Source organism: Tursiops truncatus, chromosome 3 (assembly GCF_011762595.2).
Source record: "Tursiops truncatus isolate mTurTru1 chromosome 3, mTurTru1.mat.Y, whole genome shotgun sequence".
Taxonomy (NCBI): Eukaryota; Metazoa; Chordata; class Mammalia; order Artiodactyla; family Delphinidae; genus Tursiops; species Tursiops truncatus.
The window spans coordinates 86,165,380-86,178,263 of NC_047036.1; the positions used below are offsets into that span (position 1 = coordinate 86,165,380).

The 12,884-nt window shown below is 32.2% G+C and overlaps 1 long non-coding RNA gene across 1 annotated transcript in view; it reads right to left on the reverse strand.

The window, feature by feature from the left end:
• Positions 1–1,129: 1,129 nt before the first annotated feature.
• LOC141278203 (uncharacterized) overlaps positions 1,130–12,884 on the reverse strand; it is a 41,034-nt gene continuing 29,279 nt past the window's right edge. The window contains exon 3 of the long non-coding RNA XR_012330550.1: positions 1,130–1,222. This is a non-coding gene — a long non-coding RNA (uncharacterized lncRNA). The remainder of the gene's footprint in view (positions 1,223–12,884) is intronic.

A 12,884-nucleotide genomic window follows, 5' to 3' on the forward strand; every position in this document is an offset into this window, starting at 1 on the left:
TAGGAAAATTCACATTGTTTGCATTTGTATTATATCAAAAGTAAAATCACATTCTTTTAGCTGGCATAATTACACTTGTTTGAGATTTTTACCTCAATGATATAATTTATTCACCTATAAGTTCTCCAACAACTAACAATTATCCACTCATTTCTCCATGTTTTCATTTAAAAAGAAGTTCAAAATATCTTCTCAACAGAAAAATAATAGTTTATAGTTGTACAAATTAAAGACTAAAATATTTCTTCAGATACTTTACTTCAGAAGGTGATTAAAGATTACCAATTTTGAGAATAGATGTAGACATATACCTATAGCTTTTAGGAAATCAAAGAATTGATATCATTTTACATTTACATTTTTCCTGCAATATGACCTGTCAGTACATTCACATCTATATCATTCATTTTATCAAATACATAATGTTCTGGTTTATACATATATTGAAATCTATTAAACCATTCTCTTATGTTGAATAATATGATCGATGGTCTCCAGGTACTTTTTTTTTTTTTGCTAATATATGAAAAATACTGAAATGAAGATCCTCAGTTTTACATTCTCTAGGATAAATTCCTGAAATTGAAATTGCAATATCAACACATACTTTAATTGATTTTGCTCTAATGGTATTTTTATTTATGTAAATCTATTTTGTATCTAAATATTTTCCTTTCTTGATTAAAAAAATCAATAACTATAATATATGTCTCTGTCATGAAGAAATAAACTGAGCCATGGAATTGCACAACTTGTAAAAATGCACCAAAAAATTGAACTCAAGTAATACAGCTTATCTTTAGAATTAGGAACAATGAATTAATTTTAATGATGTGAATATAACAGATATGCCATAATCATGGAGGAGCGATGTAACCTTATTAAGATATGAATTCTTCCTCAAATTTATCTAGAAATCCAATGCAATCTCAATCAAAGTAAATTATCAACCAAATCAAGGCAAAATTGGCTATTTCACAAAATTTCACTTTATAAAGCACATCAAATAGTTAATGAGATAATATGGAAACACTTACAGAGTTATTGTTGTCCTCATAAGCTTATTATAAAACAGTAGAGGGCTTCCCTGGTGGTGCAGTGGTTGGGAGTCCGCCTGCCGATGCAGGGGATACGGGTTCGTGCAGGGGATCCGGGAGGATCCCACATGCCGTGGAGCGGCTGGGCCCGTGAGCCATGGCTGCTGAGCCTGTGCGTCCGGAGTCTGTGCTCCGCAACGGGAGAGACCACAACAGTGAGAGGCCCACGTACCGCAAAAAAAAAAAACAACAGTAGAAACATGACCTATGATTTACAATTGCAGCTGACATGGCTCTGTTTCTACTTTGTCTCCTAAACCTAGAAGGTAAAGGAACCATTTCTTACTAAAGACCTACTGTAAGCCAAACCATTTGTTGGGAGCTTTATAAATATTATCTTGAGCCATCAATTAGATCAAATGAACCTCCAGAGCTAACGCCTCATCTAAGGTTTTAGTTATTTTCCATTGCTACCCTTCAAAGAGTCAAAATGAACAGAGAATTACTATTTAAAATATCTTTTTTTTTTTTTTCTGAAATCCTGATCTTGCACAAATTCCTATTCTTGTAACAAATGTGGCCTCAATCTGATTCACTACTTATATTTGGGAAAACTAATTTAATTCTTTGGCAACTGACTGTGGTTATTTCATTGAACCAATTTCTACCATTTTTTAAAATCTTCTGATACATGTAGTTATTTTCAGACCAGATCTGCATTGCAAGTATCATTTTATTTAGATATTTTCTAGACCAATTTATAAATTTAATATACTCTCAAGTAAAGTAGTATTTGTTTAATGTGCCAAAAATGTTAAAATATTTCCAGGATAGATCATATCTTGGGTCAAAAATCAAGCCTTGGGAAATTTAAGAAAATTGCAATCGTATCAAGCACCTTTTCTGACCACAATGCTATGAGACTAGATATCAGTTACAGGAAAAAATCTGTAAAAGATACAAACACATAGAGGCTAAACAATACACTACTACATAACCAAGAGATCACTGAAAAAATCAAAGAGGAAATAAAAAAATACCTAGAAACAAATGACAATGAAAACACGACAACCCAAAACCTATGGGATGCAGCAAAAGCAGTTCTAAGAGGGAAGGTTACAGCAATAAAATCCTACCTCAAGAAACAAGAAACATCTCAGAAAAACAACCTAACCTTACACCTAAAGCAATTAAGAAAGAAGAACAAAGAAACCTCAAAGTTAGCAGAAGGGAAGAAATCATAAAGATCAGATCAGAAATAAATGAAAAAGAAATGAAGGAAACAATAGTAAAGATCAATAAAACTAAAAGCTGGTTCTTGGGGAAGATAAACAAAATTCATAAACCATTAGCCACACTCATCAAGAAAAAAAGGGAGAAGACTCAAATCAATAGAATTACAAATAAAAAAGGAGAGGTAACAACTGACACTACAGGAATACAAAGGATCATGAGCGTTTACTAAAAGCAACTACATACCAATAAAATGGACAACCTGGAAGAAATGGACAAATTCTTAGAAAAGTACAACCTTCTGAGACTGAACCAGGAAGAAACAGAAAATATAAACAGACCAATCACAAGCACTGAAATTGAGACTGTGATTAAAAACCTTCCAACAAACAAAAGCCCAGGACCAGATGGCTTCACAGGTGAATTCTATCAAACATTTAGAGAAGAGCTAACACCCATCCTTCTCAAAGTCTTCCAAAATATAGCAGGGGAGGAACACTCCCAGACTGATTCTATGAGGCCACCATCACCCTGATACCAAAACCAGACAAAGATGTCACAAAAAAAAGAAAACTACAGGCCAATATCACTGATGAACACAGATGTAAAAATCCTCAACAAAATACTAGCAAAGAGAATCCTACAGCATTAGAAAGATCATACACCATGAAATAGGGGGGTTTATCACAGGAATGCAAGAATTCTTCAATATATGCAAATCAATCAATGTGATAAACCATATTAACAAGCTAAAGAAGAAAAACCATACGATCATCTCAATAGATGCAGAAAAAGCTTTTCACAAAATTCCACACCAATTTATGATAAAAACCCTCCAGAAAGTAGGCATAGAGGCAACTTACCTCAACATAATAAAGGTCATATATGACAAACCCATAGCCAACATCGTTCTCAGTGGTGAAAAACTGAAACCATTTCCTCTAAGATCAGGAACAAGACAAAGTTGTCCCCTCTCACAACTATTATTCAACCTAGTTTTGGAAGTTCTAGCTACAGAAATCAGAGAAGAAAAAGAAATAAAAGGAATCAAAATCGGAAGAGAAGAAGTAAAGCTGTCACTGTTTGTAGATCCTATACAAAGAGAATCCTAAAGATGCTACCAGAAAACTACGAGAGCTAATCAATGAATTTGGTAAAGTACCAGGATACAAAATTAATGTACAGAAATCATTTGCATTCCTATACATTAATGATGAACAATCTGAAAGAGAAATTAAGGAAACACTCCCATTTACCATTGCAAAAAAAGAATAAAATATCTAGGAATAAACCTACCTAAGGAGACAAAAGACCTGTATGCATAAAACTATAAGACACTGATGAAAGAAATTAAAGATGATACAAACAGATGGAGAGGTATACCATGTTCTTGGATTGGAAGAACCAACATTGTGAAAATGACTATACTACCCAAAGCAATCTACAGATTCAAGGCAATCCCTATCAAACTACCAATGACATTTGTCACTGAACTAGAACAAAAAATTTCGCAATTTGTATGGAAACACAAAAGACCCCAAGCAGCCAAAGCAATCTTGAGAAAGAAAAACTGAGATGGAGGAATCAGGCTCCCGGACTTCAGACTATACTATAAAGCTACAGTCATCAAGACAGTATGGTACAGGCACAAAAACAGAAATATAGATCAATGGAACAGGATAGAAAGCCCAGAGATAAACCCACACATATATATTCACCTTATTTTTGATAAAGGAGGCAAGAATATGCAATGGAGAAAAGACTTCAATAAGTGGTGCTGGGAAAACTGGACAGCTACATGTAAAATAATGAAATTAGAACACTCCCTAACACCATACACATAAATAAACTCAAAATGGATTAAAGACCTAAATGTAAGGCCAGACAGTATAAAATTCTTAGAGGAAACATAGGAAGACCACTCTTTGACATAAATCACAGCAAGATCCTTTTTGACCCACCTCCTAGAGAAATGCAAGTAAAAACAAAAATAAACTAATGGGACATAATGAAACTTAAAAGCTTTTGCACAGCAAAGAAAACATAATAACAAAAAGACAACTCTCAGAATGGGGGAAAATATTTGCAAATGAAGCAACTGACAAAGGGTTAATCTCCAAAATTTACAAGCAGCTCATGCAGCTCAGTATCAAAAAAAACAAACAACCCAATCCAAAAATGGGCAGAAGACTTAAATAGACATTTCTCCAAAGAAGATATACAGATTGTCAACAAACACATGAAGGGATGCTCAACATCACTAATCATTAGAGAAATGCAAATCAAAACTACAATGAGGCATCATCTCACACCAGTCAGAATGGCCATCATCAAAAAAGTCTACAAACAATAAATGCTGGAGAGGGTGTGGAGAAAAGGGAACCCTCTTGCACTGTTGGCCGGAAAGTAAATTGATACAGCCACTATGGAGAACAGTATGGAGGTTCCTTAAAAACTAAAAATAGAACTACCATATAACCCAGCAATCCCACTACTGGGTATATACCCAGAGAAAACCATAATTCAAAAAGACTCATGTACCACAATGTTCACTGCAGCTCTATTTACAATAGCCAGGACATGGAAGCCACCTAAGTGTCCATTAACAGATGAATGGATAAAGAAGATGTGGCACATATATACAATGTAATATTACTTAGCCATAAAAAGAAACGAAATTGAGTTATTTGTAGTGAGGTGGATGGATTTTGAGTATGTCATACAGAATGAAGTCAGAAAGAGAAAACAAATAAACAAATACCGTATACTAACACATATATATGGAATCATTAAAAAAAAATGGTTCTGAAGAACCTAGGGGCTCAACAGGAATAAAGACACAGACGTAGAGAATGGACGTGAGGACACGGGGAGGGGGAAGGGTAAGCTGGGATGAAGTGAGAGTGGCATGGACATATATACACTACCAAATATAAAATAGATAGCTAGTTGGAAGCAGCCACATAGCACAGGGAGATCAGCTCGGTGCTTTGTGACCACCTAGAGGGGTGGGATAGCGAGGGTTAGAGGGAGACGCAAGAGGAAGGAGATATGGGGATATATGTATATGTATAGCTGATTCACTTTGTTATACAGTAGAAACTAACACACCATTGTAAAGCAATTATACGCCAATAAAGATGTTAAAAAAAAGAATATTAAAATAGATGAGTTTATTGGTCCAGTGATACTGTGCGCCATATAAATAATATTGCAAGGAATAATCTAAATTTTCTCCAAGTGATATATACCAATAGGCACCTATGTAAATGCTAAATTATTAGTGTTAGTAAAATCTTGTATAGACATACGGATTAATTAGGTGACTTAAAAAAAATATCAGGTGACGACAGTTGTTGAAATACAGTGATATTTTATATGCACTTTTAAGACACAGCTAATAGGGATACTTATTGACATATGTGGATGTAGCTTTCCTAGTGGATAAACAAAAATTGAAATGAAAGATGCCTCTTTTGAATTCAACTTGTATGAATTTCCTTTTCACATCTAGCATTTACAAAACTTGGTATCTCATTGCCTTCTGTCATCTCTCATTAACTATGTTAATCTTAACACTATACATCACACATCACAAGGAAGTAATGCAATGGTGAAAAGGAAAAGAGGATCTTATTTGTATTGTCATTATACTTCCACTTTGAATTGAGATACTATCTGATCAAGATCCAAGAAAAACATGAAGAGGAAAATGGAACAATCTCTATCAGTATTGTCTCTAAAATGTGATAATACTTTATATGAGTAAATTTCAGTCACATTAACAGCAGATATTTCTAGGACCTCCTTTGCTACATCAATTCTCATCCTCATATCCAAATGCATTCAAAGTTGTATTAGACATATTTACTACCTGCCCCTGTTGACCAGACTTTCCTTTACTAATTAAATTATATCATCTAAGTAAATACAAGTAGGAGAAGTAAAATTAACTTAAATTTTATTTTTCTCCAGTATCTTGAACGGTGAGATCATGAGGTTTTTTTTTTTAAATGAAGCATATTCAACATATAAGGTTATAATTTAAAGAAGAAAATGAAGATCCATTATAGTCTGAATTCATAAACAGTATGGAATTCTCTAACTTTGAAAAAGTAATTAAAATGATGTTCGTAATTTTATATCCTCTATAATTGTTTTGTTTGGTCAAAAGTATAAGTTGAAATTAGCTTGCCTAGGCAGTCTGCCCCCAAAATTATAATTTGTCTAAAACTTATTTATTTGATACAACCTATGTTTCAGATGATTATGCTTTGGTTTGGTTTGGTTTTCTATTCAGGCAAAGTCATAGCCTCTTTCAAGCGAAACTGATAGGAAACTGCATCTCAGAGTGATGCCAAGATGCTTTTAGAACAAAAATGGATTCTTTCATTAGCACTAAATATAAGTTCTTAACCTATACCCCCCTCCCTCCCATACTGTTTTGGGAAAAGAGTAGGCTAAGACTTATCTTCAATTAAATTGATGGTTCAAATATATTTTTTGACATTTTAACAGATAAGTCTTTAGATACTGGCAAAATTCTCCTCTATGTTCATTTTAAGGAATGGCTGCAGACAGTGTTCAAAATATAGTATATTAATATCTTGCATAACAAAATATAGTATATTAATATCTTGCATAAGCTCTAAAATGTATTGATTGTCCTACCAGAATTTAACTTGCTATAGGAACTATGCCCTTGTGATTTCAAATGACTGCAGGACAACAGAAGAATAACTGTGCATGAAGAATGAAGTCTGTAGAAATGCTTTAGTCAAAATTAAAATATTCAACTTTTTGGACTACCTTTAGAAAACAAGTTGAATAGAATGTTTAGGTCTAGAATACTCGAAATGCAAGAAATAATATTTCTTCACTAATTGACTATTAAGCAAAATTTGCTATCCTTTTATAAGATAAAAATCAGTTTTTGTTTTAGTTTTAAACATAGTAAATAAGTACAATAATTCATCTAGGTATTCTTGGCATTTCTGTACTAGTTGAATAGTAGAATTTCTAATTTGTTTTTCAGTTGTATTTAAAAGTACTATTTTGATTGGGATAAAAACTGAAAAACCTCTGGATGTTTATTAAAATAGTAGGAAAATAGTAATTTTTAAAAAAAGATACCAGGAAATGAATCTGATAATTTTTATAATCATATTTCAGTGTATTTTATGTGATATAGTATTTAAATTACATAATTTTAAGTTATTTAAATACAAATATTTAGCTAGATGTAGACACAAATAATTTTTAAATAATTATTTAGAATTTGAAAGTTTTTCTGCTATTATATTTAGAGGTTTATTTTAACATGACTTTAAGTCATTTGGGACTATGATGAGGTTAAGTTTAAGATAATTGTCAATGATAAAAAAACTGTCTCTTGTAAATGCATACGATGAATAACAATGACCCAGTTTGCCATGTGTTTATATATCTTAAGAGTTATGCATGCATATACAAAATAACTACATAATCAGTTCTGGAAAATGGATGTAAAAATACTAATTTATTGATTAAAATATAGCTCAAGGTTTTACGATATTGACAGAAATGTCTAATCATTTGTGCATAATTAGAATCAGAGTGTCTAAATAGATGTGTTTCTAAAGTAAAAAGCATTTTCATTTAAATTTGAAAAATATTGATGTGGATATTGAAAGACAGGAAAAATGATACATTTGCTTTAAAAAGAGGGCTATAGGGGACACTGCATCACAAAACAGAATGCCTATGCAACTAACCAAAGAAAACATAGATAGAGAATATGGGAGACAAAGCAAGTTAAAGTGACAGAGCAAAAACAATTGTAAGAACTCAAAGAACATACAAAGATATTAATATCATGGCGATGTTTACAGAATATATTTATTTTTATAAGTATCTTCTACAATGTGTACATGAAACTATGTTTATAAAATGCCAAGTTAAGATATACACAATATATTCTTTTCTTCCACGTTTATTGAGATATTACTGACATATAACATTGCATAAGTTTAAGGTGTACAACATGATGATTTGATATACATATATGATGTAAAATGTTCAAGCTGATCTCAGTCCCAAACTGACACAATACATTATCTCATTTAATCCTCACCACCTATGCCCTTAACATCTATAAAAGCAGGAAGAATCAATTACAAATAAATGAGCAACAACAACAAAAAAAATCACCAAAATACAGTTACTTAACAGCTCTGTCACCTCACATAATGACATGTGTGTGTGTGTGTGTGTGTGTGTGTGTGTGTGTCTGGTGAAAACATGTCTGTTCTCTTAGCAACTTTCAAGTTTGTAATACAGTATTTTTAACTATAGTTGCCATGCCAACAGATTTCCAGAACTCATTCATCTTGTAACTAGTAGGTTTTACCCTTTAGCAACATCTTTCTGTTTTCCCCATTTCCCAGCCCCTGGCAACCACCAGCCTACTTGCTGTTTCTGTCAATCAGCTTTTTAGATTTCACATACAAGTGAGATCATGCAGTATTTGTCCTTCTCTGTCTGACTTATTTCATTTAGCATAATGGCCTCAAGGTCCATCCATGTCATCACAAATGGCAGGATTTCCTTCTTTCTCATGGAGGAATAATATTCCATCGTAAACACATCTTTATCCATTTACCCGTTGATGAACACTTAGGTTATTTCCATATCTTTGCTATTGTGAATGATGCTGAAATGAATATGAGAGTATAGCTATCTCTGCAAGACTCTAATTTCATTTTCGTTGGATATATATCCAGAAATGGGATTGGTGGATTATATGGTAGTTCTACTTTTAATTTTTTTGTGGAACCTCCATACTGTTTTCCATAGTGGCTGCACCAATTTACAATTCCACCAACAGCACTCGAAGGCTCCCTTTTCTTCACATCCTCACCTTCACTTTTGAGCACTTGTCTTTCTTAAAATAGTCATTTTAACAGATATGAAATGATATCTCATTGTGTTTCTGATGATTAGTGATATTAAGCATCTTTTCATGTACGTGTTGGCTATTGACATGTCTTCTTTGGAAAATTCTCTTCAGCCCATTTTCTAATCAGACTGTTTTTTTGCTATGGGGTTGCAAGAGCTGCTTATGTATTTTGGATGTTAACCCCTTATAGATGCTTTGTAAGTATTTTACTTCATTCCATAGGTTGCCTTTTCATTTTGTTGATTGTTCTTTTGCTTTGCCAAGTTTTTTTAGTTTGATTCAGTCCCACTCATTTATTTTTTCCTTTGGTGCTTGTGCTTTTGGTGTAATATCCAAAAAAATTGTTGCCAAGACCAATGGAAAGGTTTTTCCCATGGTAGTCTTCCAAGAGTTCTTCAGATTGGAGCCTTATGTTTAAGTCTTTAATCTATTCCAAGTTAATTTTTGTGAATGGTATAAGATAGGGGTCCAATTTTTTTCTTCCACATATGATTATCCAGTTTTCCCAACACCATTTATTGAAGAGACTATTCTTTCCACATTGAGTATTCTTGGCTCTCTTGGCAAATGTTAGTTGAGTGTATATGTGAGGATTTATTTCTGGACTCTTGATTCTGTTCCATTGGTCTGTGTGTCTATTTTTATGTCAATATCATAATCTTTTGATTAATGTAGTTTTGTAATATAATTTGAAATGAGGAAGTGTGATGCCTCCTGCTTTGTTCTTTACTCTCAGGACTTCTTTGGCTGTTTGGAGACTATCATAGTTCCATACAAGTTTTAGGATTGCTTTTTCTATTTCTGTGAAAAATGCCATTGAAATTTTCTCAGATTTTATGCTGAATCTGTAGATTACTTTGGGTAGTATGGACATTTAAAAAATACTAATTCTTCTAATCCAAGAACACAAATAACTTCCCATTTATTTTGTGTCTTCAAGGGCTTATACTTTTCAGTGTATGGATCTTTCACCTCTTTGGTTAAATTTATTCCTAATTATTTTGTTACTTTTGATGCTATTGCAAATTGCATTGTTTTCTTTTTCAGATATTTCATTGTTAGTGTATAAAAGTGCAACTTATGTCTTTATATTGATTTTTGTATCCTACAACTATACTGAATTCATTTATTAACTCTACCAGTTTTAGTGGCGTCTTTATGGTTTTTTATATATAAGATCATATCATCTGAAAACAGACAACTTTACTTCTGCCTTTCTGATTTTGATGTCTTTTGTTTAACTGCTCTGGCTAGGACTTCCAGCAACATGCTTAGTTGGGGTGGTGACAGTAGGCAACCTTGTCTTGTTTTTGATTTAAAAGGAAAAACTTTCAACCTTTTATCTTTGAGTATGATGTTAGCTGCGGGCTTGTCATATATGACCTTTATTATATTGAGGTACATTCCCTCTATAAACCTCTGTTGAGATTTTTAAATATGAAAAGATGTTGAATTTTCTCAACTGCTTTTTATGCACCTATTGAAATGATCATATAAATTTTATATTATATTCTACTAATATGGCATAACACATGTATTGATTTGCATATGTTGAATCATCCTTGCATACTAAGGATAAACACCACTTGATAATGGCATATGATTCTTTGAGAGTTCTACTGAATTGTAGTCTTCTGAGAAATTTTGAATCTATTATTCATTATTCAGGGATATTGGCCTTTTCTTTTCTCTTAGTGTCCTTATATGGCTTTGGTATCAGGGAGATGCTGGCCTCCAAAAATTAGATTGGCAGCATTCTCTGTTGTATTTTTTGGAAGAGTTTGAGAAGGATTGGCGTTTTTTCTTTAAATGTTTTGTAGAATTTACCAATTAAGCCATCTAGTGCTGGGCTTTTCTTTATGGAAAGTTTCTGATTACTGATTCAATCTCCTTACTCATTATTGGTCTTTTCAGATTTTCTATTTCTTCAGGATTCAGTCTTAGTAAGTTGTATGATTCTAGGAATTTGCCAATTTCTCCTAAGTTATCCAATTTGTTGGCATATTATTGTTCATGGTAATTTTTATGATCCTTTGTGTTCCTGTGGTATAAACTGTAGTATCTTCTCTTTATTTTCTGACTTTATTTATGTGAGTTCTTTCTTGTTTTCTTAGTCTAGCTAAAGATGCATCAATTTTATCTTTTTTTTTTTTTAAGTTCTTAGTTTTGTTAATCTTTTCTATTATTTTCTGGTCTCTGTCTCATTTATTTCTGCTCTGATATTGGTCATTTCCTTACTTCTGCTAACTCTGGGCTTTGCTTGTTCTTCTTTTTCTCTTTACTTGATGTGCAAAGTTAGGTTTGTTATTTGAAATCTTTTTTTGTTTTCTCCAATCTAAAGGTGTTCAAGAAGATAGATTTTTGAACTCTCAATGAAGAGGAAGTCACATTATGGTTGTTAAAATTCTCACATACAAGTGAAAACATCTTAACAATACCCACATTAGAATCTGGGGAAATCATCTTCACAAACATCACACCATTTATGCTACTGGACAAAAGGAAAATCAGCTGCCCTTGTGATTCATTTCACAATATTTTAATTTACTCTATGTAATCAATGAAAGATAAAATCATATTTACCTCGAACTTACAATTTGAAGTAAGGAAAATTTTATGTATTCTGTAATTAGTAGTTGTGGCAATTCTTTAGTTTCTTCACTTAGTTCTGATTTCAAACCTGATATTCAGCTAAAATTTCACGGAAATTTAGCATTATTTTTGAGAAAATTGTAAAGCTAATGTCAAAAAATACATAAAGTCTGTTAATGGAAATATGTCCCTGACTTCTATGACTTTGAAGGAAATGTGCTACAATGTGCTCTGAGTCATGAGAGAAATATTTTTCCTTGAAAGGACAAACCTACTATGATTTAACTGACATTGTGTGCCCTTTTTTAGACATTCTATCTCTCTGTCATATATTTCTCCTACTGAAAGGCTATATCAAGTTTTTATACCATATGTTAATAACTAAGATATAATGTTTATATAATCCATTCTGAATAATAGCATCCTCTGAAAGAATAATCAACATTGACCCACAATATAATATTTATAAACTGACATATGTCAAATTTCCTATTTATAACAAAGCCTACAAAATTACTATAATTGAAAATAAAACCATCCTAACCAATTATAACCAAATAATTTGAAACTTCAAGAACAAATACTGTTTTATTTAACTTCAGGTTTTCTGCCTTTATTATACTGAGTCCACATATCTCTCAATCTCTCATGACACGATTACTTTCCACACATTTTTTTCCTTTTAGGTCTTCTTGTGTGTGTGTGTGTGTGTGTGTGTGTGTGTGTGTGTGTGTGTATATATTTGAAAGATATGTACAATCTATATATATATATATATTTGAAAGATATGTACAATCTATTTATTTTTAAGGTGTACAGGATAAAGATTTGATTTACATACATCACGAAATGATTATCACATAAGTTTAGTGAACATCCATCATATCATATAGATACAAAACTAAAGAAATAGAAAAATTTTTCTTGAAATGAGAACTTAGGATTTACTTTTGTAACAATTTTCATATATAACATACAGCAATTTTAATTATATTTATCATGTCGTACATTATGTTCCTAGTACTTATTTACCTTATAATTGGAAGTTTCTTCCTTTTGACTATTTTCATTCAATTACCACTACT